A 12,440-nucleotide genomic window follows, 5' to 3' on the forward strand; every position below is an offset into this window, starting at 1 on the left:
TCCAAATTGGACCTCGGACACCGGCGGGAGCACCGATTGAGGTTTGCGGCCTTCTCCACGCCGGCCCCCCTGATTGGAGTTGTGGGGCGATCCGGAGACAAAGTGATCAACAGCGGCGGGCAGGGCTGGGCGACTCACGTACCCCGCACTTTCACTTTCGCTTTTGCACCCTCCTTGCTGCGTAGGCGAGGTTGGGTTGCGGGGCGGTGTGCGGTGGTGTGGCCTCGTTGGGGTGCCCTGCCGGCCCGCCGGCTGTGATCCGTCCTGCGGACCTGTGGTTGCCCCCCCCCGGAGCCCGTGAACTGGTTTGTCGGCCTTTTCCGAGGTGATTGGCACGATTTGGGGACTGAAACCATGTCCACAAAGCAAGATGGCGACCGGGCAAAGGTGAAATCGACCCGCCGTGGCGCAGCCCATCAGTCCAACAACATGGACCGCTACACCCTCCAGAAGGGATCTTCCGAGGTGCCGCGTAGGTCCCCTGAGGGCCCGACTGATGCTCCTGCTCTGCCCGCGGATCTGACCCTGCGAGATGTCATGGGCGCTATCGCCGAGATGAAGGCCTCGGTGGACCAGCGCTTTGACACACTGGCGCAGAAGATTGACTCGGTCCACGTGGATGTTGGCCTGGTGAGGGCCGATCTATCCAAGACCAATGACCGGGTCGATTCTTTGGCCCACACCACCTCGGGCCTCACAACGGACGTGGCGGCCCTCCAAAAGGAGGTGCGCCGGCTTGGCCAGGCGAGCGCCCTGATGGATCGTCGACTGGAGGATTCCGAGGGTCGGGCCCGGAGGAACAATGTCCGCATTGTCGGGGTGCCGGAGGGACGTGAGGAGGCGGCGGCGGACCTGTTTGTGGAGGACCTGATTCTCACCCATCTCCAGCCCCGGGGGCTGAGTAAATTCTTTGCGGTGGAACGTGCCCACAGGGTTCCCGGAGGAAGACCTAAGGCCGGAGCCCCTCCGAGGCCTCTCATTGCCCGGATTTTCAACTTTCGGGACAGAGACGCTATCCTGCAGACTTCTCGGCCACAAGGACCGGTCAGACTTGACAATATGGACGTAAACTTCTATCCTGATTTCACCCCAGCGGTCCAGAAGCAGAGACTGAGCTTTCTCGGAGTCAAACGTCGTCTACGGGACCTGAACCTCAAGTATGCGATGCTTTTTCCAGCTAAGTTGCGGGTGGAGGTGGATGGCCGCACGCACTTTTTTGATCGTCCCGAAGCGGCCGGGGACTGGTTGGACTCTTTGCCCGGGGATCGGGGCCGGGGGGGTGGGGGGGGGCGCGGTTGGAGGGGAGGGCTCGCCGGATCAGGACTGAGGGACTAATAGTAGGCCTCGCTCTGGACAACATTATCGTCATTTTGACTGTTCGTGTAAGTTCCCCTCCTGTGGAGGTAGTACGGGGTCTCCTGGGGGCTCTCCCTCCTCCTCTGGGGGACTAGTTAGTTTAATCATTTATGGGGCGACAGGCACACTGCACTTTGGGGGGGCTGTTTGGGCTCATGCAGGGGTGCAGGGAGGGGGGAGTTCTGTTGGGATGGGTGGGTTGGGGTGGGGTGTTGTTTGTTTTTACATTGTATTGGTGTTTTTAAGGTGCTCTCGGGGGGACGAATGATGGCTTCTGTATGTGATGGGGGGTAGGGACCTGACTTTATTGTCTTGGAACGTTAATGGACTGGGGGATAGGATCAAGCGAGGTGTGGTCCTGCAGTATCTGAAACGAATTTCGCCAGACGTGGTCTTTCTGCAGGAGACACACCTTATTGGTAATTCCTTTTGTGCCATGAATCGGCGTGGCTATCGTTTGGTGGCCCACTCGGGCTTCACGTCGGGCTCACGGGGGGTGGGCATCATGGTGAAGAACTCGCTCCCGTTGGAAATAGACGAGGTGCGCCATGATGAGAGGGGACGCTACGCTGTCTTAGTGGGGAGAATGGAGGGCAACGTAGTTGTCTTTGTATCAGTGTACGTCCCACCGGGGTTACAGTCTACCACTTTTGCAGACCTGGGGCGCCTCCTTCTTGACCTTCCGGGGGGGCTTCTGGTGGTTGGGGGGGACTTCAATGCGGTGGTTTCTGGGACCGTGGATCGCCACCCCCCTAGGGACCTCCCCCGGGCGCAGGCGTGGCTGTCCGGCTTTTTAGATACACTGGGATTGGTGGACTGCTGGCGCTTAAAACATCCCACGCAGCTGCAGTACACTTTCCACTCGGGTGCCCATGGTAGCCTCTCTCGGCTTGATTATGTCCTTGTCCCTGCGGCCTATGTGGGGAGGGTAGGAGAGGTGCGCCATTTGGCGCGGGGTATTTCAGATCACTCCCCGCTCCTGTTGCACTTTGATGTCTTCCCGAGGGGGGAGGGCAGGGTAGCTCCAATCAACGCCTGGTACCTGCGCGACCCCACCATTCGCGCTGATTTGATTAAATCCTTGCAGCGGTATTTTGATGAGAATGTGGGGTCCGTCCCTTCGGCTATCTCCCTGTGGGAAGCCTTCAAGACAGTTCTTAGAGGGGAGGCCCTCTCCTTTATCTCCCATGCCCGGAGGCGCGAGCAGGAGGAGGTGACCCGGGTGGAGGCCGAAATTGCTGAATTGGAGGGTGATCTAGAGGGTGGGGTGACGGATGCTGCACTACATGTCCTACAACTTAAGCAGGCGGCCTACAGGGCCCTCGTCACGGAGGCGGCCAGGGGCCTCTGTAGAGAGCAACAGGGGCGACTGTATGATGTGGGTGATAAGGCTGGTAAACTGCTTGCGTGGTTGGATAAAAAGGAGAGAGCGAGTCGTGTTGTCCCGCTGATTGAGAGGATGGATGGTGTGCGTGTCACCGAGCCAGGAGACATTGTCTCTTGTTTCGCGGATTATTTACGCGAGGTGTATTCCCCGGTTTCTCCCTGCTCGGAGGAGGATTCCCATGCCCTGCTGAGGGATATCGCGCTGCCTTCCCTTTCGGTGGAGGACAGGGTGTCGTTAGATGCCGCTCCTACCTCCGACGAAATTGCCCTCGCCATACGCTCGGTCGCATCCGGCAAGGCCATGGGCCCGAACGGCATCCCTATCGAGTTGTATAAGCTGCGACCGGATGTACTGGCACCCCACCTCCGCGCGATGTTCCTGGCGGCCCACTCGCTGGGCTCCCTCCCGCCGGACCAGCGTCTGGCTACAATCGTTTTGATCCACAAGGAAGGGAGACCCCGAGACCGGGTTACATCCTATCGGCCTATCTCGCTCTTGAATGCGGAGCCCAAAATCCTCGCCAAGGTGCTAGCCAACCGGCTGGTCGGCGTGGTGGGCGATCTGGTCCACCAAGACCAGTCCGGCTTTATTCCCCATCGCAACACGGCCCTTAATCTGCGGCGCTTGCACGGGGTGCTCGCGCGTGTCCCGTTTGTGCGGGAGCCGGCCGTATTGGCGTCCTTAGACGCCACCATGGCGTTTGACACGCTCGAGTGGCCATACATTTGGGCGATGCTGGCGAAGTTTGGATTTGGCCCGGGGTTCATCAGCTGGGTCAAATTGTTGTATTCGGGCCCATTGGCGCAGGTGGTGGTGAATGGAAGAGTATCGGTCCCATTCGAGCTGGGACGGGGCACGCGACAGGGCTGCCCCTTGTCGCCGCTCCTGTTCGCGCTGGCCTTGGAACCCCTGGCGGAGTGGCTGCGGTGGCACCCTTCTATCCGTGGTCTCCGTTGGACCCCCGAGTATGAGGACCGCGTGTCCCTATACGCTGACGATATCCTTTTGTACCTAGCCTCCCCGCGTAAATCACTGATTGTCCTGGTTGATGTTTTGCGCTCATTCGGCCGCAACTCAGGCCTTGTCATCAACTGGGCTAAATCATGTGTGTATGTGCTTTCCGGGGAGGCTCCCGTCCTCCCGCGGGGCTGTCCGATCCAGATTGCCTCTCAGGGGTTTCGGTACCTGGGTGTTTATATTACTCTGGACCCGGAGGCCCGCTACGAGCGGAATTTGCTTCCCCCCCTCCAGCGCTTGAAGGAGGACGTCACGCGCTGGCGGCGCCTGCCGCTTTCACCGCTCGGCCGGGCGGCATTGTTTAAGATGATGTCGTTGCCACGCTTCCTGTACGCTCTCCAGAACACTATGGATTTAGTCCCAGCGCGCTACTTCCGTGAGGTGGAGAGTCTACAGCGCCGCCTGTTCTGGGACGGGAGGCCGCGTATTGCCCTGGCGAAGTTGACGCTCCCATGGTACGACGGGGGGATTGCCCTCCCGGATATTAAACGGTATTACTGGGCCTCCCAGCTAGCTGCAATTAACCATGGCCTTTACGGGCCCGCCTTAAACCCGGCATTTGAAATGGACAAGATGCTCCTGCCTGGTGGCGACTATAATCGAGCGCTCTACTCTGGCGCGCCCGACCCCCGCCTGACGGGACCTACGCGTGTCATGGTGCGAGTATGGCACGCGGCTAACGCAGCTATGGGGTGGAAGGACCGTTTGACCCGGGCATCACCGTTGTACGCGTCTGAGAGATTGGGCTCCCTGTGGACCTCGAAGGGCTTCGAGAAGTGGGACACGATAGGCATCAGTAAAGTGGGGGATCTCTGGACGAGGGGGGATTTAAAACATTCGAGACGCTGCAGACGGAGTTTCAGCTGCAGGGCAGTGAATACTTTCGGTACTTGCAGGTCCGTCACGCACTGGGCTCCGTCTTCCCAGACGTCGCCTCCATCCCGAAGTCTTCCCCCCTGGAGGATAGAGTGCTGGATGGCCACGTTCCGGACAGCACGATCTCCCTTATTTACAAAAAATTGATTAATGACCGCTCGGGCTTGCTGACTGGCCTCCGCGAGGCTTGGGTTGCCGATGGGCTGGAGTTGGACGACGAGGACTGGATTTCCGCGGTGGCCTCTCCGAAGGAGGTGGCCATACCGGCTCGTCTTCGCTTCGTCCAGCTTAAGATACTCCACCGGGTTTACATGACGGGGCCAAGGCTTCTGCGTATGGGCTATGCTGAGGATGGGTTGTGTAAGCGTGGGTGTGGTGCTTTGGCTACTTTTTTGCATATTTTGTGGGAATGCCCGAAGGTGGAGCGATTCTGGCATGGTGTGCATGAGGTCCTGCGAGTGGTTACACATGTCGCGCTGCTGCCTGAAGCGAGGAGATGCTTGCTGAATGTGTGGGAACCAACTGACTACTCGGTTCCGCAGACGCGATGGGTGACTCTGGGATATATGATAGCTAAGCGTGACATTGCTCAACTGTGGGGATCCCAGAGGCCCCCGGCGGTGTCGGCCTGGAAAGAACACATGGATTGGTGCATGTTCCGAGAAAAGGTGGTGTATGTGGCGAGGGGTAAGCCTGGGGCATGGGTGAAAGTATGGGGCCCCTGGAACGCCTACCGCGGGGGTATCTGCGCGCCACCACTGCTGCCTGCTGCCTCACCAGCCCCGTCCCCTTAGTTGACTCCTTTCCCCAGCCCCGGGCACAGAGTTCCCCCAGTCCTCGATCTGTTCCCCTTCCCCTCTTTAGACTCCTGTGGATGGCTGGGGTCCCCATTCGGGGAGCACTTGCTGTTACTTTCGATTGCGGGTTGCCTTGCGGGTGTGGTTTTTCGTGTTGTTTGTATAAAATGAAACCGTATTGTGGGGTCAGAGTGATGTGGCCCACGATGTTGATACCTCCTGATTCTGCTTCTCTGCAAGGCCAAGTGTTTTTGAACGTATGTCATATGCTCCTGTCATTCTAGCGGCCGGCCGGAAGGTTGTAGGCCCATACTTGTATATTCTTGAGATTGCAATAAACGGTTTTAAAAAAAAAAAAAAAAAAAAAAAAAAAAAATATCGGAAAAAGAGAGAAAGGTGGGACCAGAAAAAAGTTGCGAGATCCAAGTCAAACCCCGGGCTCTCCAAGATTTCCAGTAAAAGGGCTTATTACGAATTAAAAGATATTTATTATGCCAAATGGTGGAGGAGAGGAAATCGTCTATGGTCAGAGGTGGATTAGGGGTAGCAGACATTAAGAGCTTGAGAGTGTACTTGTGAATAAGAGTGGGAAGCGAAGAGGGTTTGCGGGAGAAAGCAAGATATTCTGCAAAAGAAAACGGAGACAGGAGGTTACGCTCAACCTTAACCCACAGAGGACAGGGGGAGGTGGGGTCTTGCAGCCAGAGGGAAGCTTGACGTAGCAAAAAGGCCTTCTGATAAGCAGGAAAATCAAGAAAGTTGACACCCCCTTCAGAAGCAGGGCGAATTAGTCTGGCAAGAGACATTCTGGATTTTTTTGAGCTCCATAAAAATGAGGATAATACTGAGTTAAACTTTTTAAAGAATCTCGATGGGATTGATACTGGAATGTTGGACAATGTATAAAGAATAATAGGGGAAATCATCATTTTAATAGTCTCCAGGCGACCCCACCAGGACAAGTATAAAGGATGCCACCTTGCAGTGAGGTCCGCAATCTTTTGTGCGCATTTGGACATGCATAAAGAGACAGTGTCTGGGATGGAGGAAGTGATATACAACCCCAAATATTTGATGTGAGAGGGACACCAAGTAAATTGGGAGGCAGTAAAATCTTGTTTGAAAGTAAATTTAGTCAATGGTAAGATCTCACACTTATCATGATTAAGCTTATATCCAGAAATGGAGGAATAATTTCGAACTTCATCTAGGAAAGCGGGGATGGATTCTGCAGGGTTAGAAAGAAAAAGTAAAATATCATCTGCATAAGCAGCGAGTTTAATTTGAGAATCTGCAATCTGGAAGCCATGTATAGCGGGGTTCTGACGTAGTTTGGACAAAAAAGGTTCTAAAGCAAGGTTAAAAAGAAAGGGGGAAAGGGGGCAACCCTGACGGACGCCCCTGCCTAAATCAAAATAAGAAGAGATTTGACCGTTTGCAAATACTGCAGCTCTAGGGTGTGAGTACAGCAGGGAGACCAAAGAAATGAATCTAGGTCCAAAACCAAACCAAGTGAGGGTGTGAAAAAGATAGCGCCACTCAACACGATCAAACGCTTTTTCAGCGTCAAGGGCAACTGCTGCAAGGGAATGTTGACAGCGGGAAGATTTTGACAATATATTAAAAAGGAGTCTCGTGTTGTCAGTAATATGTCGACCTTTGACAAATCCGGACTGCTCTTCACCCAGAAGATCAGGGAGAAGGTGATCTAGTCGAATCGCCAACGCCTTAGCAAAAAGCCTGTAGTCAATATTGACTAAGGATATAGGCCTGTAGTTTTTGCAATACTTAGCATCCTTCTCAGGTTTGGGTATCAAACAAATATGAGCATCTGAAAACGTCCCTGAGGAAGCACCTTGGGCAATGAAAGTAAGAAGAAGGGAATGCAATCGTGGAATCAATAGCTTAGAAAAATGAAGGTAAAATTCAACGGTAAAACCGTCTGGACCAGGAGCCTTGTTGAGTTTGAGGAGTTGCAAAGCAGCAAGCAATTCTTTTTGTGTGACGTCCGATTCTAAGGAGGAAAGGTCGAGAGGGAAATTGGCGGGTGTGCGGATAGTAGAAAAAAAGTGGGCGAGGGAACTGGTAGAAGGTTGAGTCCCCGGTGTGTACAAAGTCTCATAGAAACGTGAAAACTCAGCAAGAATGTCAGCATCTACATGTTTCAAATTATCATCAGAGTCATAAATAGATTCAATATTTAACTTGTTGTGCTTAATCTTCAGATAGTTAGCTAGGAGTTTCCCTGCTTTGTTCCTACCCCCATAAAATTTAGCAGTCGACTTCAGCAAATACAGGGAGGCATCTATTGTAGATTTCTCATTAAATTTCATTTTTGCTGCAACAAGGGCCGTCAAGCTATCAGCAGAGTGGGATGTGAAATATGTATGTTCCAATCTCTTAATATCTGAAAGGAGGTTTTTGGTGTGCCATCGAGCAGTTTTACGTTTGTTTGCGACATAATTAATGATAGTCACGTGCCGCTGCTTTAAAGGCATCCCAAATAGTATGCTCTGGAAGGGTGGCGTCGTCATTAGTCAAAAAAAAATCAACAGAAAAAGAGGCGAAGGCAGCTGTAAACTTGGAATCGGCAAGGAGGGAGTTATTGAAGCGCCATCTTCTGGGACCAGCAATCTTAGGGAATACATCAACACATGTGAGAACAGGGGCATGGTCTGAAAGCAAAATCGGACCAATCTCGGAGTGTAAAAGCGATTGAGTGAGATTGTGGGAAACAAAAATGTAATCTAAGCGTGATTGGGAGTGATGACAGGGAGAATAGAAAGTGTATTCCCGCAATTTTGGATTGCATAGGCGCCAAGAGTCTACTAACTTATGTTGTGAAATAGCATGACTAAATAGCTTGTGGGGTTTGTTAGGAGTACAGGGGGTCTTGGAGGATCTATCAATAAAGGGATCCAACGGTTGGTTACAGTCTCCTGCCAAAATAAAATTGTGGTCCATAAATTTAGTTAGGAGTGGAGAGAAATTGGCCCAGAAAGAAGGGTCACCCGTGGTTGGGCCATAAACGTTAAGGAGAGAGATTGGAACACCCCTGAGTGATAGCTTGGCATAAACCCACCTGCCTAAAGCGTCAGATTCTTGGGTAAGAACCTGAAAGGGGAGGGATTTACGACAAAGGACTGCCACACCATTCCGTTTACCGTCACCCTGCGAGTAAAAGAGTTCGCCCACCCAACCACGTTTAAGTTTGACAGATTCAGTATCAGTTAAATGCGTTTCTTGGAGAAATGCAATATCAACGTTCAATTTGGCTAGGTGTGACAAAATTCTTTGGCGCTTAATCGGAGAATTAATACCCTTCACATTCCATGACGATATATTTAGTGACATAAAAGTAATATTTTAACAAAAAATGTGAAAAACATGAGTAATGAATAAAAAACCCATGAAAAGAAGAAAAGACATAAAGAGAGAAGAGAAAGTAGCGTGAAAATGTTGAAGAGAGGGAAGAAAAAAGGGCAAATAAGAGCATTTGTGTTATCAAGAAAGGACAAGTGTGAGGAAGGAGTGCAAAAATTAAGCAGAAAGCCAAAAGCAAGAAGACAATTGAGAAACAAATGTATGTAAAGAGACAAAGGATGCATTTCTTACACAAACTAAAAGTTCCGATCAGAAGTAAGAAGACAAGATGAATACAAATGAACAGAAATGAGAACAAGGGAAGAAAGAATAGGAAGGGATATAAGGAAAGAATAGCGGATGCACGGGGAAAACAATTGAGGGAGTAATGAAAAAACATACCTACAGAGGAAGGGAGCGAGAATGGGTGGGGAAGGGAAGGAACCACATGGGTGAGGCAGCACATCCACGAGCAACGAAGCAGGGACCGGGAGACACCATTGAACACGTAAGAAAAAAAAAAAAATTCCTGTGAGACGAAAAAGAAGAACAAAGAATTAAGCATATTAGGGGATTATGACAGACCAAAACTAACAATTAGAACAAGAAACAGCATCATGTATAAACAATAGAACAATAGAACATCGGCCTAGCAAATATTTAGAAAATCAGAAAAACTAAAGGCAACTGCAACCCAATAAGGGTCATGAAACAAGAACAAAATAGAGAGAGCCTTCAAATAGTCATATAGGCATTAGTCAACCAGGAGCAGAGGATGATGGTCCGGAAACATCCATGGTAGATGATTTGTGCGCATTGATGAAGCTTTGTAAACGTACAGGATCTTCATAGGTTGTAGTCTTATTATTATATGTAACTTTGAATAAACATGGGTGATAAAGGCCATATCGTGCCCCCATCGCGCGTAGATCTTCTCTCAGGCTCAGAAAAACCTTGCGACGGTTGGCGGTGGCTTTGGCATAATCCTGTGCAAAGAATAGAGATGAGCCAGACCAGGACAGGTTCGGAGAGGATTTGGCCGCCGTCAAAACCATCAAGAGATCTAAATATTCCAAAAAGTAGATGATGACACCTCTAGGCCTCTGTGAGGAAGAAGCAGAAGAAGGTGGCCGACCCAATCTGTGAGCGCGCTGAATATTGAGAACCTTGTCCTGTGGCAGATGGAGGAGCTTGGGAAGAAACGTCTTGAAGAAAGCAATTAGATCAGACCCTTCGAGTCCTTCAACTAGGCCATAAATACGAAGATTGTTGCGTCTGTTTCTGTTTTCTAACTGCTCTACTTGTTGTTGAAGATCCGAGACTTGAGATTTGAGGTTTGTGACAACAGAGGAAGTTTCTTGGAATGATTGAACGGATTTTTCGACTGATGTGACCCTCGTCTCCATTTGTGACCGATTGTCCGTGAGGACTTGGAGCTTACTGTTTGTCTCTTCCATGAAAGGACGCATGGATCTTATTTCTTCTAACAATAATTCCATGGATACTGAACCAGAATGCTTTGGAGGTGAGAGGGAGTCCGATTTAAGCCTCTTCGTGTTAGATTTAGGGTTATCCGGTGAATGTCTGGAAGCATGCATTGGCGTAACAGAGCCAGACGAGTTGAGAGAATCTTCTAGTTGTGAAAGAGCAGAGAAAACCTTGGAGTTCTTCAGAATCTGAGGTTTGGGCGGGCGAGATGAATGCGACATCGATTTGAGTCTGCCCATATGACAAAGCCGTATAAATGTTGACTCGTTGAAGGTCACAAAAAGCTAGAGCAAAGAGAGCTCAGGAGAAGACACCTCAGGAGTACGCAGGTGGCAAGTACGTCAAACATAGAAAGCAACCATCTCCGCAATATTTAAACAGAAGAACCAACTGTGATGATGCCTGGATGCTGCTGGTGAGGCGCTGTAATAAAGAATACCGATGACAATGCTTGCGCAGGATGTTCGTAGGCAGTTTAGCGGGGTATGGAGCGAAATGCCTTCTCACGTGCTTCAAAGAAGCCTGCAACAGCTAATAGCATTGGTGATATATAACAGCCAGGCGTGCACTCGTGCTGAAGGCACAAGGGGATCCTAGTAGGGCGTTGATAAAATCATGTCTGGAAGAAGAGCTCAGCGGTAAGTATGGGAGAAAAAGGGCGCTTCATGAAGGAACATTGTTGAGATACATTATGTGTGACTGGCGCTCCAAATTGAAGGTAGGCATTGCAGAAATCAATGTGGAGAGGAAGAATAATCAGGAAAGTGAAAATGTGAGACCCCAAAGAATGTGTAATATCGAGCGCTCACAGCATAGGTTTGACGAAGCAGTTACCTCAGGATAACACGCATTGACCTGCAGAGTTAAGATGGCCGCCGCATCGAGAGAAGCCTGAGGGAGCTTCCGAGCAGCAAATTCAGCGTCGCGGAGGCACGGAAAAGCTTCGGCCGACGTCGAGTGTAATCACGGCATGTTCCGACACTCTTTCATCCGCTCGCCCCCAGGAATGGAAAACAGGAACCGGTGAGTCTCGCAGTGCCGCTCCGGAGCTTACTCGGACGCCGCCATCACTCGCGGGCGCCAAGCCACGCCCCCTATTTTTTTATCATGTTTCAAAATTCCGATCCTGGCTTTGGAGTCAGTGGATCACAGCTGATCTTTCAAACCAACTCTTACCTAGTGCTTGTGAATGGTTTTCCCATATCACTTGAGTGCAGCTTCATTGATTCTTTGTTAGGTGGCAATGCTTCCTCAGGCTGGCATTCCTGGCCCAAGATAGAGCGGGCTTCATTAACAGTGCAAAGTGAATGTGTTTCATGGTTCAGTGGAAATGTAATGTGAATTGAATGCCCTCATTAATATTTTACCCGTTTATTTTGCAGAAATGTGTTGACTGGCTTCAACAGGTGTCTTTTTTGGAGTCCAATGGAAGATACTTCCTAACACAGTCATATCTATTGTATCAAGGACAATAGGACCAGAATTTCTTGCAGCATTCATAATACCTTCCTTTTTCCCGAAATGGAGGGCACATGTTAGATGGTCTTGCACAGCAGCCAAGGGGCCTGATGGGTGTCCAACCCAGTGTGGACGGTCTGAACAGCTTTCAGTTTCTGCCAGGTTTGGTAGTATCTGCCTAAAGAGGTGTATCAGGTAGGCATTAATATCACCCTTCTCAGTGTTGCATGTGGTGCATCTAATTCTGATGCTAGTGTGGCACAACCTTTTCGCCACTTCTTCAAGGTGAGTATGAAGCTCACTGCTCTGCTCCTTCAAGTCTTTGATTCTGGTTAGAAATTGTCTAGTTCCTCCTCTTTAGTATTGCTGGAATCTTCTAGCGTTAAGATTGTTTGGCTCGGGTCTGCCATATCATGCTTTACTGCCTTGAGATGAGCCAACTTATTCTCTCAGGGTAGCAAAGCTGTCACAGAATTTATTAAAGAGATCCTCCATATAGGATTAAGTTATAGGCACATCTGGCCGTGCATTGTTGGATTTTGTTGCATGTGAGTTGGTGTTATCTGGACCCTCATGCTCCATTGAGAAGCTCCATTTTCTTTCAAGATGCATTGGCTAGCATCACTTTGAGACAAGAGTCTTTCTGACCCTTGTGCGCTGCCATATTGATGTTGTGTGTGAAGTCAGGAAGGCGGATG

The sequence above is a fragment of the Triturus cristatus genome, chromosome 6 (genome assembly GCF_964204655.1).
Source record: "Triturus cristatus chromosome 6, aTriCri1.1, whole genome shotgun sequence".
NCBI classification, from domain to species: domain Eukaryota; kingdom Metazoa; phylum Chordata; class Amphibia; order Caudata; family Salamandridae; genus Triturus; species Triturus cristatus.